At 45.8% G+C, this 19218-nt stretch overlaps 1 protein-coding gene across 11 annotated transcripts in view; it reads right to left on the reverse strand.

Annotated features, from left to right (window-relative positions):
• Positions 1-19218, reverse strand: part of LOC141148280 (interferon-induced very large GTPase 1-like) — a 203949-nt gene that overhangs the window by 62058 nt on the left and 122673 nt on the right. For 6 of the 11 annotated variants that reach the window (XM_073635568.1, XM_073635569.1, XM_073635567.1 and 3 more), the window contains exons 1-2: positions 13104-13328; positions 977-1049 (exon numbers count right to left, since the gene is read on the reverse strand). The exons of the other annotated variants lie outside the window; for them this stretch is intronic. The gene's annotated coding sequence lies outside the window, so the exon portion shown is untranslated. Of the gene's footprint in view, positions 1-976; positions 1050-13103; positions 13329-19218 lie in introns of those variants that run through there. 11 annotated transcript variants of the gene reach the window in all.

A 19218-nucleotide genomic window follows, 5' to 3' on the forward strand; every position in this document is an offset into this window, starting at 1 on the left:
TCAAGTAGTAGGCATAATGGGCGGTACTAATATATTTATAGGTGGGGTCTGGGCAGCACCAATCGTCAAAGTGGGGGTGTGATTTGGGTTAGCCCACCTGGAAAGTAGGTGGATAAAATGTGGATAATGGGCAGGGATAACAGTGTCCTGTGGCCATACTGTAGGTAAGTATGGAAGTGTCAGTTTATTGCGTGCTATAAATCTACTGCTTAACTACAAAGAGACTATAGATATTCCAAAGGAGATAGTCGGAGACGGCAGACATACTACAGGAAATGATCAGAGATTGCAGACATACTACAGGATATACAGTAGATAGAGACTGCAGACATGACACGGGAGATGGCCAGAAACTGCAGACATGATACAGTAGATGGTCAGAGACTGCAGACATGATACAGGAGGTGGCCAGGGACTGCAGACATGATACAGGAGGTGGCCAGAGACTGAACATAACACAGGAGATGGTCAGAGACTACAGACATGATACAGGAGATGGTCAGAGACTGCAGACATGATACGGTAGATGGCCAGAGTCTGCAGACTTGATATAGCAAATGATCAGAGACTGCAGACATTATAAGGGAGATAGTCAGAGACTGCAGACATGATATAGGGGATGGTCAGAGACTACAGACATGATACGGGGGATGGTCAAAGACTGCAGACATGATATAGGGGATGGGCAGAGACTGCAATTACTTGTGCCACATTTGTAATTTATCTCAGTACGATCCAAAAACAGAAAGGGGATGTAAAGCACAGAAAAAGTATAATATATAATAATAATATAATATATAATAATGTGAAAGAAACAAACCAAACCATTCCAAATAATACTTTTCTTTCACTATCACCAGAGGGCCACATAATAAGTGCCAAACGGTCGTATGTGGCCCCCCAGGACCACAGGTTTGGCATCAGGGGGTTTAACAGAAACAGGTGTTAAAAAAAAAGAACAAAAACTGGAACTTACTTTAGGCACAAGCCAAGGAAAGCTTACAAACCAAGACCGGGAGTCCCAATTCAGCTTCCACCATGGGAAAGATCTGCGGAGAGAACACGGAGGTGTGTGTAAGTGCAGAGCATTGTATATATTGACAGAACAGGACTGACAACTGATACTGAAGACAGTAATATTCTTCTGTTTCCTGTTTTGCTGTAATGACCCGTGGTGCCGTACCAGTGAAGATGTTTCCTGCACATACCTCTCCTAGAATTCAGATGAAAAATGTGATTACTGAAGCATGAGGGAGAGTTGTGACAGCACCGGGTGGGTCTTTACATTTGCCACTGATCTCTATTGGTGGCTTAGTGGTTAGCACTTCTGCTTTGCAGCTCCAAGGTCCCCGGTTAAATCCTGACTGGAACACTATCTGCATGGAGCTGGATGTTCTTCCTGTGCTTGTACGGGTTTCCTCCAGATACTATGGTTCCTTCCCACACTGCAAAGACATGCTGATAGGTAGGGAAGAACTATGGGTTTGGTCCAAATTTGGATTCAGACCCAATATGGAAGGAAGTTGTAACTCCTTTCCACTGCTGCAGAATCAACCGTGGCCAGTGCGTTTCCTGCCGGGGATGCCCAAGACATCATTGACCTACTATGACCCACTATGGCCACGAGTCATTGACCTAATATGTTCGTCTCATTGATCTACTATGGTCATGGGTCATTGATCTAATTTGGACATGTGTCATTGACCTACTATGGCCAAGTGTCACTCACCCACTATGGCCATGTGTCACTAACCTACTATGGTCATGGGTGGCTGACCTAATATGGCCATGTGTCACTGACCTACTATGGTCGTGTGTCATTGATCTACTATGGCCGTGTGTCATTGATGAACTATGGTCATGTATCTGTGACCCAATACAGCTAAGTCCGCTGCTCAGGCTCTCCAAGACCGGATGTAAATCCTGAAGCATCCCCCACAGGATGGAGCTCAACCAAGCTCCTGCAATAGCTCAAGTCAAAAGGGAATCCCTGCAGTCGTACATCCGTGTTATCCCTGGAATAGATGTAAGAGTTGCAATCTCAGTCTGGACTCTGGCCAGGCCACACCCCCAACATGTTTTAGTCCACCCTTCAGAGCTTAGTTATGGTCAGCTATGGTCATGGGTCATTGACCTACTATAGACATGTGTCATTGACCTACTTTGGCCGTGTGTCATTGACATACTATGGCTGTGTGTTATTGACCTACTATGGCCATGAGTCATTGACCTAATTTAGACATGTGTCATTGACCTGATTTGGCCATGTGTCATTGATCTACTATGGCAATGGGTCACTGACCTACTATGGCCGTGTGTCATTGACCTACTATGGCCATGAGTCATTGATCTAATTTGGCCATGTGTCATTGACCTACTATGGCCATGTGTCACTGACCTACTTTGGCCATGGGTCATTGACCTACTAAGGCCGTGTGTCATTGACCTACTATGGTCATGTGTCCTTGACCTAGTATGGCAGTGTGTCATTGACCTACTATGGCCATGTGTCATTGACCTACTATGGCCTGGCCCCACCCCCAACATGATTCGCTCCGCCCCTCAAAGCTTAGTTATGGTCAACTATAGCCAGGCCCTACCCCAAACGTGTTTCCCTCCGCCCCTCAGAGCTTAGTCGTGCTCAACTATAGTCATGGGTCATTGGCCTACTTTAGAAACGTGTCATTAACCTACTTTGGCGTGTATCATTGATCTACTATGGCTGTGTGTCATTGACCTACTTTGACCTACTATGGCCATGTGTCATTGACCTGCTATGGCCGTGTGATTGACCTATTATAGCCGTGTGTCATTGACCTACTATGGTCATGAGTCATTGACCTAATTTGGCCATGTGTCACTGACCTACTATGGCCATGTGTCACTGACCTACTATGGCCATGGGTCACTGACCTACTATGGCCATGGGTCACTGACCTAATTTGGACATGTGTCATTGACCTACTATGGCCATGTGTCACTGACCTATTATTGCCATGGGTCACTGACCTACTTTGGCCATGGGTCATTGACCTACTATGGCCATGGGTCATTGACCTACTATTGCTGTGTGTCATTGACCTACTATAGCCGTGTGTCATTGACCCACTATGGCCGTGTGTCATTGACCCACTATGGCCGTGTGTCATTGACCTACTATGGCCGTGTGTCATTGACCTACTATGGCCTGGCCCCACCCCCAACGAGTTTTGCTCCGCCCCTCGGAGCTTAGTTATGGTCAACTATAGCCAGGCCCTACCCCCAACATGTTTCCCTCCGCCCCTCAGAGCTTAGTCGTGCTCAAATATGGTCATGGGTCATTAACCTACTATAGACACATGTCAATGACCTAATTTGGACATGTGTCATTGACCTAATTTGGACATGTGTCATTGACCTAATTTGGCCATGTGTCATTGACCTAATTTGGCCATGTGTCATTGACCTACTATGGCTGTGTGATTGACCTACTATGGCCATGTGTCATTGACCTACTATGGTCATGAGTCATTGACCTAACGTGGCCATGTGTCACTGACTTACTATGGCCATGTGTCACTGACCTACTATGGCCACATGTTACTGACCTACTATGGCCATGTGTCACTATCTGCGACCCAATACAGCTAAATGTGCTGCTCAGGCTCTCTAAGAATGGATGTAAATCCTGAATCGTCCTCCACTGGGAGTGCTGGCACAGGATGGAGCTCGTCCCAGCTCCTGCAATAGCTCAAGTCAAAAGGAAATCCCTGCAGCCACACATCTGTATTATCCCTTGAATAGATGTAAAAGTGGAAATCTTAGTCTGGACTCCGGCCAGGCCACAGCCCCAACATGTTGCGGTCTGCCCTTCGGAGCTTAGTTATGGTCAACTGTGGTCATAGGTCATTGACCTACTATAGACACGTGTCATTGACCTACTTTGGCCGTGTGTCATTGACCTACTATGACCGTGTGTCATTGATCTACTATGGCCGTGTGTCATTGACCTACTATGGCTGTGTGTCATTGACCTGATTTGGCCATGTGTCATTGACCTACTATGGCCATGTGTCATTGACCTACTATGGCCATGTGTCATTGACCTACTATGGCCATGTGTCATTGACCTAATTTGGACATGTGTCATTGACCTAATTTGGACATGTGTCATTGACCTAATTTGGACATGTGTCATTGACCTACTATGGCCGTGTGTCACTGACCTACTATGGCCATGTGTCACTGACCTACTATGGCCATGGGTCATTGACCTACTATGGTCGTGTGTCATTGACCTACTATGGCCGTGTGTCACTGACCTACTATGGCCATGTGTCACTGACCTACTATGGCCATGTGTCACTGACCTACTATGGCCATGGGTCATTGACCTACTATGGTCATGTGTCATTGACCTACTATGGCCGTGTGTCACTGACCTACTATGGCCATGAGTCACTGACCTACTATGGCCTTGGGTCATTGATCTACTATGGCCGTGTGTCATTGATGAACTATGGTCATGTATCTGTGACCCAATACAGCTAAGTCCGCTGCTCAGGCTCTCTAAGACTGGATGTAAATCCTGAAGCGTCCCCCACAGGATGGAGCTCAACCAAGCTCCTACAATAGCTCAAGTCAAAAGGGAATCCCTGCAGTCACACATCCGTGTTATCCCTGGAATAGATGTAAGAGTGGCAATCTCAGTCTGGATCCGGCCAGGCCACACCCCCAACGTGCTTTAGTCCACCCTTCGGAGCTTAGTTATGGTCAGCTATGGTCATGGGTCATTGACCTACTATAGACACGTGTCATTGACCTACTTTGGCCGTGTTTCACTGATCTACTATGGCAGTGTGTCATTGACCTTGTATGGCCATGTGTCATTGACCTACTATGTCCGTGTGATTGACCTACTATGGCCGTGTGATTGACCTACTATGGCCGTGTGCCATTGACCTACTATGATCATGAGTCATTGACCTAATTTGGACATGTGTCATTGACCTACTATGGCCATGTGTCATTGACCTAATTTGGCCATGTGTCACTGACCTACTTTGACCATGTGTCACTGTCTGCGACCCAATACAGCTAAATGTGCTGCTCAGGCTCTCTAAGACTGGATGTAAATCCTAAATCGTCCTCCACTGGGAGTGCTGGCACAGGATGGAGCTTGTCCCATCTCCTGCAAAAGCTCAAGTCAAAAGGGAATCCCTGCAGCCGCACATCTGTATTATCCCTGGAAATAATGTAAGAGTGGCAACCTCAGCCTGGACTCTGGCCAGGCCACACCCCCAATGTGTTTCGCTCCTCCCCTCAGAGCTTAGTCATGGTCAACTATGGTCATGGGTCATTGACCTAATATGGACATGTGCCATTGACCTACTATGGACATGTGCCATTGAGCCTAGTAGACAACAGAAGACCCAGGGCTTTCCAGATCTCATTAACCAGCTTTCTTTTCACATACATCTATCCCAAGCTGGCAGAGTCCATCATGGCCTCCTTAATAATGTCCTTTTGCATTTCATAACAGGATATTTTCCTAAATGCTTGTAGCTCCCACAAATGCCAGGGCCCATAATTGGTAGGCAAGAGGCTAGCATTCAGTCCCCTCCAAAAGCCTCTGTCCTGGGTGAGTCTGTCACAACCAGGTTTCCATAGACCTAATAAGGACATGTTGCATATTAAGTCAATGACCATATTAAAGTCACGACCATCCCTACCACTTTGTGTATGTCCGGCTGTGGGGTGTGGAATGTCCTGGCTGGAGTTGATTGTAGGAGTAACAGCTTCCAGGTTTGTTCTAAACTCAAGTTCGGACCAGACCCAATCTCATCCCTAATGGTAGGTAATTGTCTCTTGTCTAAAAATTGGCTGTAGTATGATATTCTACTGAGTGCGCCCAAGGTGTCTGCCTCACCATTTGTCCCCAAAATGTGATAAGTACATTGAATTGGAATTGATTTCTGCCAAACGTTTGATCATTTAGGATTGTATTCATAAAAAAACTCACTGGACGAAATTCACAAACGTTCACCCAGCTCAGCTGTCACAAAGTCTTGAAATATTTTGCCTATTACAGTCATTTCCCATGATTGACAGCTCCATCTAGTGGCCAAACTGTCATACAACAATGGTGCTGTCAGGATTACATTGTAGAAATATACAATTATATTAAAAACTAAAGATAACGAAGGTTTTTTTTTAATTGACAGTTTTCTCCTCCTCCATCAGCCCTGAGCTCAGGCAGTACAGGAGTCGCTTCTTTATAGGGTGACATGTCTGATAGGACACAATCACAAAAACCCTCCCAGAAAGATAAGCCAGCTCTGGTATATCAGCCTAAAGATGATACGGTATGTATATACATGCTCAGTAAAGTGTAACACTTCTCGGTGTTTATCACCTCTCACAGAGATCACAATATCCCCCCCCCCACCCCCATGACGATGTTGTCATCTGCTGTCCTCTCTGAAAGGACGGCACCATCTTTGTTTAGGCATCACCCAGGGTCACCATAAACTTCTTGAACTGAGGTTCTGACTCAGTCATGTAAAATCACGGTGTCTGCGCACTTCTTGGCTGTGTTCCCAATTGTCTGGGGGGGGGGGGGTTTGACTGAGGAAATGCTTCCTCCTGCCTGCTGCAGTCTGACATCATCTCAGCCCAACCAGGAGCCTGCATTCACTATATCTGGTCCCCCAGGAGCCTGCAGTCACTATATCTGCTCTCCCCAGGAGCCTGCATTCACTATATCTGGTCCCCCAGGAGCCTGCATTCACTATATCTGGTCTCCTCAGGACCCTGCATTCACTATATCTGGTCTCCTCAGGAGCCTGCATTCACTATATCTGGTCCCCCCAGGAGCCTGCATTCACTATATCTGGTCCCCCAGGAGCCTGCAGTCACTATATCTGCTCTCCCCAGGAGCCTGCATTCACTATATCTGGTCCCCCAGGAGCCTGCATTCACTATATCTGGTCTCCTCAGGACCCTGCATTCACTATATCTGGTCTCCTCAGGAGCCTGCATTTACTATATCTGGTCTCCTCAGGAGCCTGCATTACCCCGCAATACCCCGCAATACCCTGCAATACCCTGCAATACCCTGCAATACTCTGCAATACCCCGCAATACCCCGTAATACCCCGCAATACTCTGCAATACCCCGCAATACCCCGCAATACTCTGCAATACCCCGCAATACCCCGCAATACTCTGCAATACCATGCAATACTCTGCAATACCCTGCAATACTCTGCAATACCTCACAATACCCCGCAATACCCCGCAATACACTGCAATACCCTGCAATACCCTGCAATACCCCGCAATACCCCGCAATACTCTGCAATACCCTGCAATACTCTGCAATAACCTGCAATACTCTGCAATACTCTGCAATACCTCGCAATACCACGCAATACCCCGCAATACACTGCAATACTCTGCAATACTCTGCAATACCCTGCAATACCCCGCAATACCCCGCAATACCCTGCAATACTCTGCAATACCCTGCAATACTCTGCAATACCCTGCAATACCCTGCAATACCCCACAATACCCCGCAATACCCTGCAATACCCCACAATACCCCGCAATACTCTGCAATACCATGCAATACTCTGCAATACCTCACAATACCCCGCAATGCACTGCAATACACTGCAATACCCCGCAATACCCTGCAATACCCTGCAATACTCTGCAATACTCTGCAATACTCTGCAATACCTCGCAATACCCCGCAATACCCCGCAATACACTGCAATACCCTGCAATACCCCGCAATACCCCGCAATACCCTGCAATACTCTGCAATACCCTGCAATACCCTGCAATACTCTGCAATAGCCTGCAATAGCCTGCAATACCCCGCAATACCCCCCAATACCCTGCAATACCCCACAATACCCCGCAATACTCTGCAATACTCTGCAATACCCTGCAATACTCTGCAATACTTTGCAATACCCTGCAATACTCTGCAATACCCTGCAATACTCTGCAATACCCTGCAATACCCCGCAATACCCTGCAATATTCTGCAATACCCTGCAATACTCTGCAATACCCTGCAATACCCCACAATACTCTGCAATACCATGCAATACCATGCAATACCATGCAATACTCTGCAATACCCTGCACTACTCCGCAATACTCTGCAATACCCTGCAATACTCTGCAATACCCCACAATACCCCACAATACTCTGCAATACCCTGCAATACCCTGCAATACTCTGAAATACCCTGCAATACTCTGCAATACTCTGCAATACCCCACAATACTCTACAATACTCTGCAATACCCCACAATACTCTGCAATACCCTGCAATACCCCACAATACTCTGCAATACCCTGCAATACCCCACAATACTCTGCAATACCCCGCAATACCCTGCAATACTCTGCAATACCCCACAATAACCCGCAATACCCCACAATACCCCGCAATACCCCACAATACTTTGCAATACCCCGCAATACTCTGCAATACCCCGCAATACCCTGCAATACCCTGAAATACTCTGCAATACCCTGCAATACTCTGCAATACCCCGCAATACCCCACAATACCCCACAATACTCTTCAATACCCTGCAATACTCTTCAATACCCTGCAATACTCTGCAATACCCCACAATACCCCACAATACTCTACAATATCATGTAATACTCTGCAATACTCTGCAATACCCCACAATACCCCACAATACTCTGCAATATCATGTAATACTCTGCAATACTCTGCAATACCCCACAATACTCTGCAATATCATGCAATACTCTGCAATACTCTGCAATACCCCACAATACCCCACAATACTCTGCAATATCATGTAATACTCTACAATACTCTGCAATACCCCACAATACTCTGCAATACCATGCAATACTCTGCAATACCCTGCACTACTCCGCAATACACTGCCAGACCCAGCCATATCCAGTCATACTCTGCAATACCCAGCCATGCTAAGCCATGCTAAGCCATGCTCAGCTGTACTCAGCCTCTGTATGTGGCCAGGCTGTGGAAGTCTCACACATGTGATATCGCCGTACTCAGGAGGAGTAGGAGAATCTATTTTTGAGTCATTTTTGGTATGTACATGTTATGTGTTAGAAATATTGTATAAATGGACAACTTTGTGTTAAAAAAAAAAAATGTGTTTTAACCACTTCCCGCCCGCCGTCATACGACGTCCTTGACTTTGTGCGGGGATATCTGAATGATGGGTGCAGCTACAGGCATCATTCAGATATCAGCTTTTTCAGCCAGCGATTCCCTACACCATAAGAACGATCATAGCAGCTGTTCCGATGCTTGATCATTCTTATGGGAGGCGAGAGGGGACAGCTCCCCTTCCCGCCACCCTCCGGTGCTTCTACCGACTCACCGCTACGATCGAAGCCAGGCTTGTTTTTTTGTTTTTTTTTATTCTAGGCTTCCCAGCCTAGAGGTGAGATGTGGGTTCTTATTGACCCCATATCTCAGTGTAAAGAGGACCTGTCATGCCATATTCCTATTACAAGGGATGTTTACATTCCTTGTAATAGGAATAAAAGTGATCAAAACATTTTTTTTTTGGAAAAAAGTGTCAAACTAAAATAAGTAAAGTAAAATGAACAATAAAAAGAAAAAAATGTTTTTTTAAAGCGCCCCTGTCCGTGGGCTCACATGCAGAAGTGAATGCACACGTAAGTCCCGCCCACATATGAAAACAGTGTTCAAACCACACATGTGAGGTATCGGTGCGAACGTTAGAGCGAGCGCAATAATTTTAGCCCTAGACCTCCTCTGTAACTCAAAACATGTAACCAGTAAAAAATTTTAAAGCGTCGCCTATGGTGATTTTTAAGTAGCGAAGTTTGGTGCCATTCCACGAGCGTGTGCAATTTTGAAAGGTGACATGTTGGGTATCTATTTACTCGGCGTAACTTCATCTTTCACATTATGCAAAAACATTGGGCTACCTTTACTATTTTTTTTTTTTTTTTTAAAGCACAAAGCTGTTTTTTTTCCCCCAAAAAAAAGCGTTCAAAAAAATTGTTGCGCAAATACCGTGTGAGATAAAAAGTTGCAACGACCGCCATTGTATTCTCTATGGTCACATATAATGTTTTGGGGTTCTATGTAATTTTCTAGCTAATAAATTATGATTTTTACATGTAGGAGAGAAATGTCAGAATTGGCCTGGGCACTCCAGAACGCCTGAAGGTGCTCCGTGCATGTTGGGCCTCTGTATGTGGCCACGCGGTGTAAAAGACTCACACATGTGGTATCACCATACTCGGGAGTAATAGCAGAATGTGTTTTGGGGTGTAATTTGTGATATGCATATGCTGTGTGTGAGAAATAACCTGCTAATATGACAATTTTGTGAAAAAAAAAGAAAATCTTGATTTTTGCAAAGACTTGTGGGAAAAAATGACAACTTCAAAAAACTCACCATGCATCTTTCTAAATAACTTGGAATATCTTCTTTCCAAATAGGGGTCATTTGGGGGGTATTTGTACTTTTCTGGCATGTTAGGGTCTCAAGAATATAGATAGCCCGTCAGTACTTCAGGTGTGATCAATTTTCAGATATTGGCACCATAGCTTTTGGACTCTATAACTTTCACAAAGACCAAATAATATACACCAAGTTGTACTTATTTTAACCAAAGATATGTAGCAGTATAAATTGTGGCCAAAATTTACGAAGAAAAATTACTAATTTGCTAAATTTTATAACAGAAACAAAGAAAATTTCATTTTTTTACTGAATTTTCAGTCTTTTTTCTTTTATAGCGCAAAAAATAAAAAAACCCAACGGTGATTAACCACTTAAGGACCAGCCTCGTTTTGGATTTTAGGTGTTTACATGTTTAAAACAGTTTTTTTTGCTAGAAAATTACTTAGAACCCCCAAACATTATATATGGTTTTTTTTCTAACACCCTAGAGAATAAAATGGCGGTCATTGCAATACTTTTTTTTGCACCGTATTTGCGCAGCGGTCTTATAAGCGCACTTTTTTTGGAAAAAATTCACTTTTTTTGAATAAAAAAATAAGACAACAGTAAAGTTAGCCCATTTTTTTTTTTATATTGTGAAATATAATGTTACGCCAAGTAAATTGATACCCAACATGTCACGCTTCAAAATTGCGCCCGCTCGTGGAATAGCGTCAAACTTTTACCCTTAAAAATTTCCATAGGCGACGTTTAAAAAATTCTACAGGTTGCATGTTTTGCATTACAGAGGAGGTCTAGGGCTAGAATTATTGCTCTCGCTCTACCGGTCGCGGCGATACCTCACATGTGTGGTTTGACCACTGTTTTCATATGCGGGCGCTACTCACGTATGCGTTCGCTTCTGCACGCGAGCACGTCGGGACAGGGCGCTTTAAAAAAAAATTTTTTTTTTTTTATTATTTATTTTACTTTATTTTATTTATTTTTTCACTGTTTTAAAAAAAAAAAAATTGGATCACTTTTATTCCTATTACAAGGAATGTAAACATCCCTTGTAATAGAAAAAAAACATGACAGGTCCTCTTAAATATGAGATCTGGGGTCAAAAAGTCCTCAGATCTCATATTTACACTAAAATGCAAAAAAAAAAAAAAAAAAAAAAAAAAGTCGTTTAAAAAAATGACACAAAAAAAATTGTGCCTTTAAGAGAAGTGGGCGGAGCCGTCATAATGACGTCGCTCCGGCCGTCACATGGTATAGAGACGGGTGGGGGTCATCTTGGCCTCACTCGTCTCAGTACCTCAGCAGTGACAGGTCCCGATCTCGATAACGGTGGTCTCTGCGGCGGGTTCGCCGCGAGATCACCGTTATCGGCGGCGGGAGAGGTGCCACCCCCCCTCCCGCCGCTCTTCTGCGCACTCCGCCTCCCAGGTACCGGCGGAGGGCGCGGGAGAGCGGCGGGAGGGGGGGTGGCACCTCTCCCGCCGCCGATAACGGTGATCTCGCGGCGAACTCGCCGCAGAGACCACCGTTATCGTGTACAGAACCGCTCGCTGTAAAGATGGATACCTCGGTTGCGGCAGCAGCTGCTGCCGTTACCGAGATATCCATCTTCAAAAAAATGACGTACATATACAGTGAGCGGTCGTCAAGTGGTTAAATACCACCAAAAGAAAGCTCTATTTGTGTGAAAAAAAGGACAAAAATTTTATATAGGTGCAGTGTTGCATGACTGAGTAATTGTCATTCAAAATGTGAGAGCACCAAAAGCTGAAAATTGGTCTGGTTAGGAAGGGGGTTTAAGTGCCCAGTTGTCAAGTGGTTAACTCCCCATTCTCCTCCATTTAATTATTATTTTCCTGCTTTTTTTCCTTTTGCTCACGTCTATTTTATAAACGATAAACAATTAAAACTTTTTTTTTGTTTGCTTTGTTAGTGAATATTTTTACACATATATGTAAACATATATTTACACATTTCACGTTAAAAAAGCACTGAATTAAAAAGAAATCAATTAATTTCGTTTGTAAATAACTTTTCAATGCTTTGTACCATTGCTGACAGCTGAAGTGAAAACAAAACAGTTGCGGTAGATATCGGTAATTGGTATCGGCGAGTACTAAAAAAAAAAAAAAAGTATTGGTATGCGTACCCATTGTAAAAAAAAATGGTATTGGTGCATCCCAACCCCTTATATCAGAATCCCTATCAAAGCGCCCCCCCCTTAGTTTGGAGTCCCCTTTTACATCAGGGTCCTCATCAGAGCTCCCTATCAAAGCCCCCCTTACTTTGATGTCCCCCTTACATCAGGGTCCCCCATCAGAGCCCCCTTATATCAGAGTCCCTTTCAAAGCGCCCCCCTTACTTTGGTGTCCCCCTTTACATCAGGTTCCCCATCAGAGCCCCCTTATATCAGTGACCCCATTAATGTTTCCCTTATGTCAAAGCCCCTTACGTTGAAGCCCCCCCCTTACATCAACGCCCCCCCCCCTTTATATTAGTCTCTCTATCAGAGTCCCTTCTTACATCAGAGGGCTGGATAAAATCTTGTAGCGGGCCGGATCTGTGTGGTGGGTGGTAGTTTGGGGACCCCCTGGGTGATGTGATGGTGTATGAGTGTCGGACCCCCGGTCACATTCTCTTACCTGCACACAGGTGTCCCCTCCAGTATGAAGCGTCTGTCACCGGTCTCCGGACTGTCACCTCTCTTCTATCTCATCTGATGACTATTATTTGTATCCAGCACTCAGTGATTAGTGACTCTAGGCTGTGCTCGGTGATCTGTGGCCCCGGGGAGTGAGTGGGTGGACGGGGGACACTCCTTGCCCCGTCACAACAAGGAAATAACAACCGTTCTTCAGACTCCCATTTCTCTTTCGCTTTTACTTTGTCCTCGCCCCCTCCCCTCCCCCTTCCTCCATTCTCATCACACAGCAGGAAGGGAAGTCATCTGTATAATATGTTTTGCACTCATAATATGAGTGTAAAATCTGGTGCAGCTGTGCATGGGAGCCAATCAGCTTCTAACTTCAGCTTGTTCTATTAATCTTTGACAATCAGTTCACACCAAGTGTGACTTGTCCTGCAACTTGACAGTTCAAAGACGCATTGACAAGTCGCACCCCATTTGTGGCAATGGAACTGTTCACATTGCTGCGACTTTGGAAAAAGGTTCCTGCAGTATTTCTGTGCGATTTCAGTGCGACTTGCATTGACATCTGTTGAAGGAAGTGGCACAGATATCAGCAAGCTGCACATGAAATCGCTCTGTGCGCTAGAGTAGTGCGACTTCAAAACCGCACCGGTGTGATCCGGGGCTAAAAAACTGGAAGCTGATTGGGTTCTATGCAGAGCTGCACCAGATTTTACACTCCCCAGTTTTAGTAAATCAGCCCCATTGAATCCATTCTAATCCCACTCTGCCCCCTTTACCATGACCCCATTTGAAAGCCTGTGTAGATCGCACCCCCCAATCCTCGGGTCTGATTTCCCTCATATATATCGCTATAATTAATTCCAAGACACCACCACTGAGACCCTACCATCTCCAATGGGAGGCCGAGCTCGGGAAACAATTAGACCCGGAGGACTGGCAAAGTATGACTATTACGCTATCCAAATGCTCTAAGAATGTTCTCTTTTTGGAGAACGCTTACAAAGTCTTCTATGGATGGTATTATACCCCGGCTAGATTAGCGAGCTTCATCCCATCTTATTCCCCCCTCTGTTTTCGTGGGTGCTCACAGGAGGGCATGATGGCGCATATCTGGTGGACCTGTCCCAGGGTTTGCAGATTATGGGTCAGAGAGTGACTACTATGCAATCTTTTTAATACCACTATAAAGCGGGACCCTTTTGAGGCCCTTTTATGGAAACCAATTGCAGAACTGCTTCGTCCTGAACGCCAATTAGCAGCACATATTTTCACTGCAACTAAACTGACCATAGCAAGGGCCTGGAAAACTCCGAACCTTAGCTTTGAAGCGGTTAAAAACAGTGTGAATGATATCGTGGTAAATGAGAAACTTACGGCCATATTGCTGGACACACATGATAAGTTCCTCAGGATATGGCAACCCTGGGTGACCCATAACCGTCCATCAAGATTTAATCTAACGCTCCTTTCCCTATAACGAGCCTCCGTTCCCCCCCACCCCAGGGTCCTCCCCTCCTTTCCCACCCCCTCTCTTCTCCCACTTTCAATTTCTCTTTCCTTCTTCTCATTCAGGCCCTCGGGCTTAATTCTACAGAGATTGGATATTTAATATAATGTACAAATTATTACATACAAAGGTATGTTATCCTCTTTGAAGTTATTCAATTTATTCTGATTTTATTTCTGGTTCTTTTTGTTCCTTTTTTTTCATGCAACGTTACGTATTGCAACAACATCTCGCTATGCATCCTTTAATTATTCATGTGTGTTTGCAAACATAATATTCTGTGCTTACATTATACCGCTAGGCCAGTAGAAGTGAGATGAAGACACGCTTTAGGCACCTTTCACACGGACGGCTATTTTGCCGCAGTTAAAAGCATGTTTTTTTTTTCCTGTGGAGTTCAAGACTCCAGGCACTGCGATCAGCTGCATTTGCACAGTGCGATTAGCTGCGGTCGCGTTTAGCTGCGGTTTGCCATTTCCATGGCAACCCGACAGGGTGCCGACTCGCTCTGTTTAATATGAATCTTGAGGGGGAACTCCACGCCGAATTTTAAATAAAAAATTGCGTGGGTTCCCCCTCAGGGGCATACCATGCCCTTCGGTCTGGATATTGATTTTAAGAGGAACCCCTACGCCGAAAAAAATGGCGTGGGGTCCCCCCCAAATCCATACCAGACCCTTATCCGAGCACGCAGCCCGGTCGGTCAGGAAAGGCCTGGTACAGTTCAGGAGGGGGAGGACTGCTCGCCCGTCCCCACCCCCCTTTCCTGACCTACCAGGCTGCGTGCTCGTATAAGGGTCTGGTATGGATTTTGGGGGGGCCCCACGCTGTTTTTTCAGCATAGGGGTTCCTCTTAAAATCCGTACAAGACCTAAGGCCCTGGTATGACCCTGGGGGGAACCCACGCCGTTTTTTTATTTAAAATTGGCGTGGAGTTCCCCCTCAAGATTCATACCAAACAGTGCCGGGCATGGGCGGGGATCCGAGTCGGATCCCCGTGCTTGTCGCTCATCGGGAAAGGAAAAATCATTTTTCCTTTCCCGATGAGCAGCTCGGCGCTGTTATCCGCAGCTGACACTGCGAATACCTGCGGTTATGTGCGGATAGCTGCGCTAAATCGCTCCTGGATGCAGGCAATTCTATTTTTTCTATCCGCACAGAACCGCATGGATCTAATTCGCAGCTAAACGCAGTGTGTGAATGGGGCCATAGGAAAGCATTGTGTGCTTTTAGCTGCGGTAGAAAATGTGAAAATCCGGAGCTAAAAGCACCATTCTATCCGTCCGTGTGAAAGGGGCCTTAGTATGTCGCCTGGCCTCAGCTTTGAACCACCTGAGATCTGGCTTAAATCCTTGAACATTACTTCTACCTGCTGGATACCGGCAGCCTTATACCTGTTAATTCATGATGTATCCATCACTGTTTTGTACTATTCTGTTGATATACATTTTCAATAAAACCCTTTGTACAAGAATCCATTCTATAAAATCCCAGGTGTGTACAATAAACACGTATAGACTGGATAATACAGACAGGATAACATTGAGGTGATGGTGAGAAGGGACTAAAGGAACCAAAAATCCCCTCAACCCAATCAGAGTGCAGCACAGTAAAGTCTTATTCTCTAGTAGAGTTCAAGCCTGGGACGAGGGGTGGGCAAGAGGGGCGGCTGCCGCGGGCACTGTGGTATCATGTGAGGTTCAGGGGCACCACAAGGAGATTGGGGGGAGGGGATTTGTGTTGGGAGGGGATTTTTTTTTTGGGGGGGGGGAGGTAAGAATTGTTCTAGGAAGGGAAATTTGGGGAGGTGTGCTAGGAGTGGTGATTTGAGGAGATTTGTGTAGGGAGGAGAGATGATTGGAGGGGATTTGTGCTAGGATGGGGAAAAATTTTTGGGAGAGGGATTTGTGCTAGTAGGGGTGATTGGGGGGCATTTGTGCTAGGAGGAGACATTTGGTGGGGGAGATTTGTGCTAGGATGGGGGATTGGAAGAAGGGAATTTGTGCTGGGAGGGGGGATTAGGAGTGTGGGGGGGATTTGTGCTGGGAGGGGGGATTAGGAGTGTGGGGGGGGGATTCCTGCTTTGCGGGGGGATTAGGAGTGTGGGGGGGGATTTGTGCTGGGAGGGGGGATTAGGGGTGTGGGGGGGGGGGATTTGTGCTCAGAGGGGAAATTTGAGGGGTAGAGGATTTGTGCTAAGAAACTGGATTATTTTTTTTTGTGGGGGGGGAATGTGATTATATATGTGAAATGAGAGGGTTTGAGCTAAGCATGCAGATTAGCGCTCACATTTTTGGGGGAGGGGATTTTTCCTGACACATAATGCTCATACCTCTTGGAGGGGTAATTTGCCATGTCCGCCCTGGGCTCTAGATAGCCTTGTCCCAGCACTGGTAGAGTTCATTTTGTTTTGCAATTCTGGATATCCTCTTATTTTTCTTTATGTTTCTTTTTTTTATTTTGTTGTATATCAGCAGCCAATCACCTCCAGTATTATTCTGTACATGTTTTCTTTTTTGTTTCTTTTTCTTGTAATAATGTATCAAATGTATCTAAATGTATCAAAAAACAAACAGTGCTTATTGACAACACAAATGTGTGAATGGGGCTCCCTGTTACCATCCCCTCTACAGACAGGAATACAATCATTAATTGTTATAAACAATATTCTAAAAGCGGTATTACACCAAAAAGCTAAATATTATTACAGCATATTGCAGCTTACCAATCATTAGGTGTGGTGGCCGCATTCGTTTTCTTTTTTAGGCTTTTATGTTTTCACCTGGTGATCTGGCCAGTAACACACATCCTGCAATAGAGCTTCCCCACTCTGGATGAAGGAGCACAGGAGGCACATTTGGACAGCAGCATTGTCAGTCTGGGGGGGGGGATTGCTAGATGGACTAGCAGATTTTTATTGTAGAATAACCAGAAACACACAATCACATTGAAGCCAAACTCCAGACTTCTGATATGAAGGAGGGCTGTGACATGATGAGGGGACTTCTAATTTAAAAGGGGGGCTGTGACATGATGAGGGGACTTCTGATATGAAGGGGGACTGTGATATGATGAGGGGACTTCTCATATGAAGGGGGACTGTGACATGATGAGGGGACTTCAGGTGAGAAGGGGGACTGTGACATAATGAGGGGACTTCTGATATGAAGGGGGACTGTGACATGATGAGGGGACCTCTGATATGAAGGGGAACTGTGAGATGATGAGAGGACCTCTGATGTGAGGGAAGGCTTCTGACCAGTGGCGGCCCGTCCATAGGGGGCACACTGGTGCCACCCCCCCCCCCTCCAGGTAGTCACAAAAAAATAAATGCATTAAAACAAAAAATGTAAAACTGGCCCTTTAAAAAAAAAATACAAAAAAAGGTCCTTAAGTGCACTATGTTCGGACACCGGATGCAGTGCACTATGGGAAGTGCCACGTCTATGCAATCACGAGATTGCAGATGCGGACGCTTTCTGAAGTAGCTTCCGCCCGGTGCTTGTAGTATCTATTACTACGGCCAGGCGGTTTGATTGACATCTGAGTTTGATGTCACTTCCTGTTTTCTCTCTGCCATTGCGCCCAAGAGAGAGAAAACCGTAAGTATGAGGAGCGGACTCCTCCATCGCCGCTGCTGCCTGTGGAAGGAGACACCAGTGGAGAGGACAACACAGCAAGGTAAGTACGAGAAGGGGGGGTTTAATGTGACACAGGCTGCATTTGGTGGGACACAGGCTGCATTTGGTGGGACACATGCTGCATTTGATTGGACACAGGCTGCATTTGATGGGACACATGCTGCATTTGGTGGGACACATGCTGCATTTGGTGGGACACAGGCTGCATTTGATGGGACACAGGCTGCATTTGGTGGGACACATGCTGCATTTGGTGGGACACATGCTGCATTTGGTGGGACACAGGCTGCATTTGGTGGGACACAGGCTGCATTTGGTGGGACACAGGCTGCATTTGATGGGACACATGCTGCATTTGATGGGACACATGCTGCATTTGATGGGATACAGGCTGCATTTGGTGGGACACAGGCTGCATTTGATGGGACACATGCTGCATTTGGTGGGACACATGCTGCATTTGGTGGGACACAGGCTGCATTTGATGGGACACATGCTGCATTTGATGGGACACATGCTGCATTTGATGGGACACAGGCTGCATTTGATGGGACACATGCTGCATTTGGTGGGACACATGCTGCATTTGGTGGGACACATGCTGCATTTGGTGGGACACAGGCTGCATTTGATGGGACACAGGCTGCATTTGATGGGACACATGCTGCATTTGGTGGGACACAGGCTGCATTTGATGGGACACAGGCTGCATTTGATGGGACACAGGCTGCATTTGATGGGACACAGGCTGCATTTGATGGGACACATGCTGCATTTGGTGGGACACAGGCTGCATTTGGTGGGACACAGGCTGCATTTGATGGGACACAGGCTGCATTTGATGGGACACATGCTGCATTTGGTGGGACACAGGCTGCATTTGATGGGACACATGCTGCATTTGATGGGACACAGGCTGCATTTGATGGGACACAGGCTGCATTTGATGTGACGCA

This window comes from Aquarana catesbeiana, linkage group LG06, assembly GCF_042186555.1.
Source record: "Aquarana catesbeiana isolate 2022-GZ linkage group LG06, ASM4218655v1, whole genome shotgun sequence".
NCBI lineage: Eukaryota > Metazoa > Chordata > Amphibia > Anura > Ranidae > Aquarana > Aquarana catesbeiana.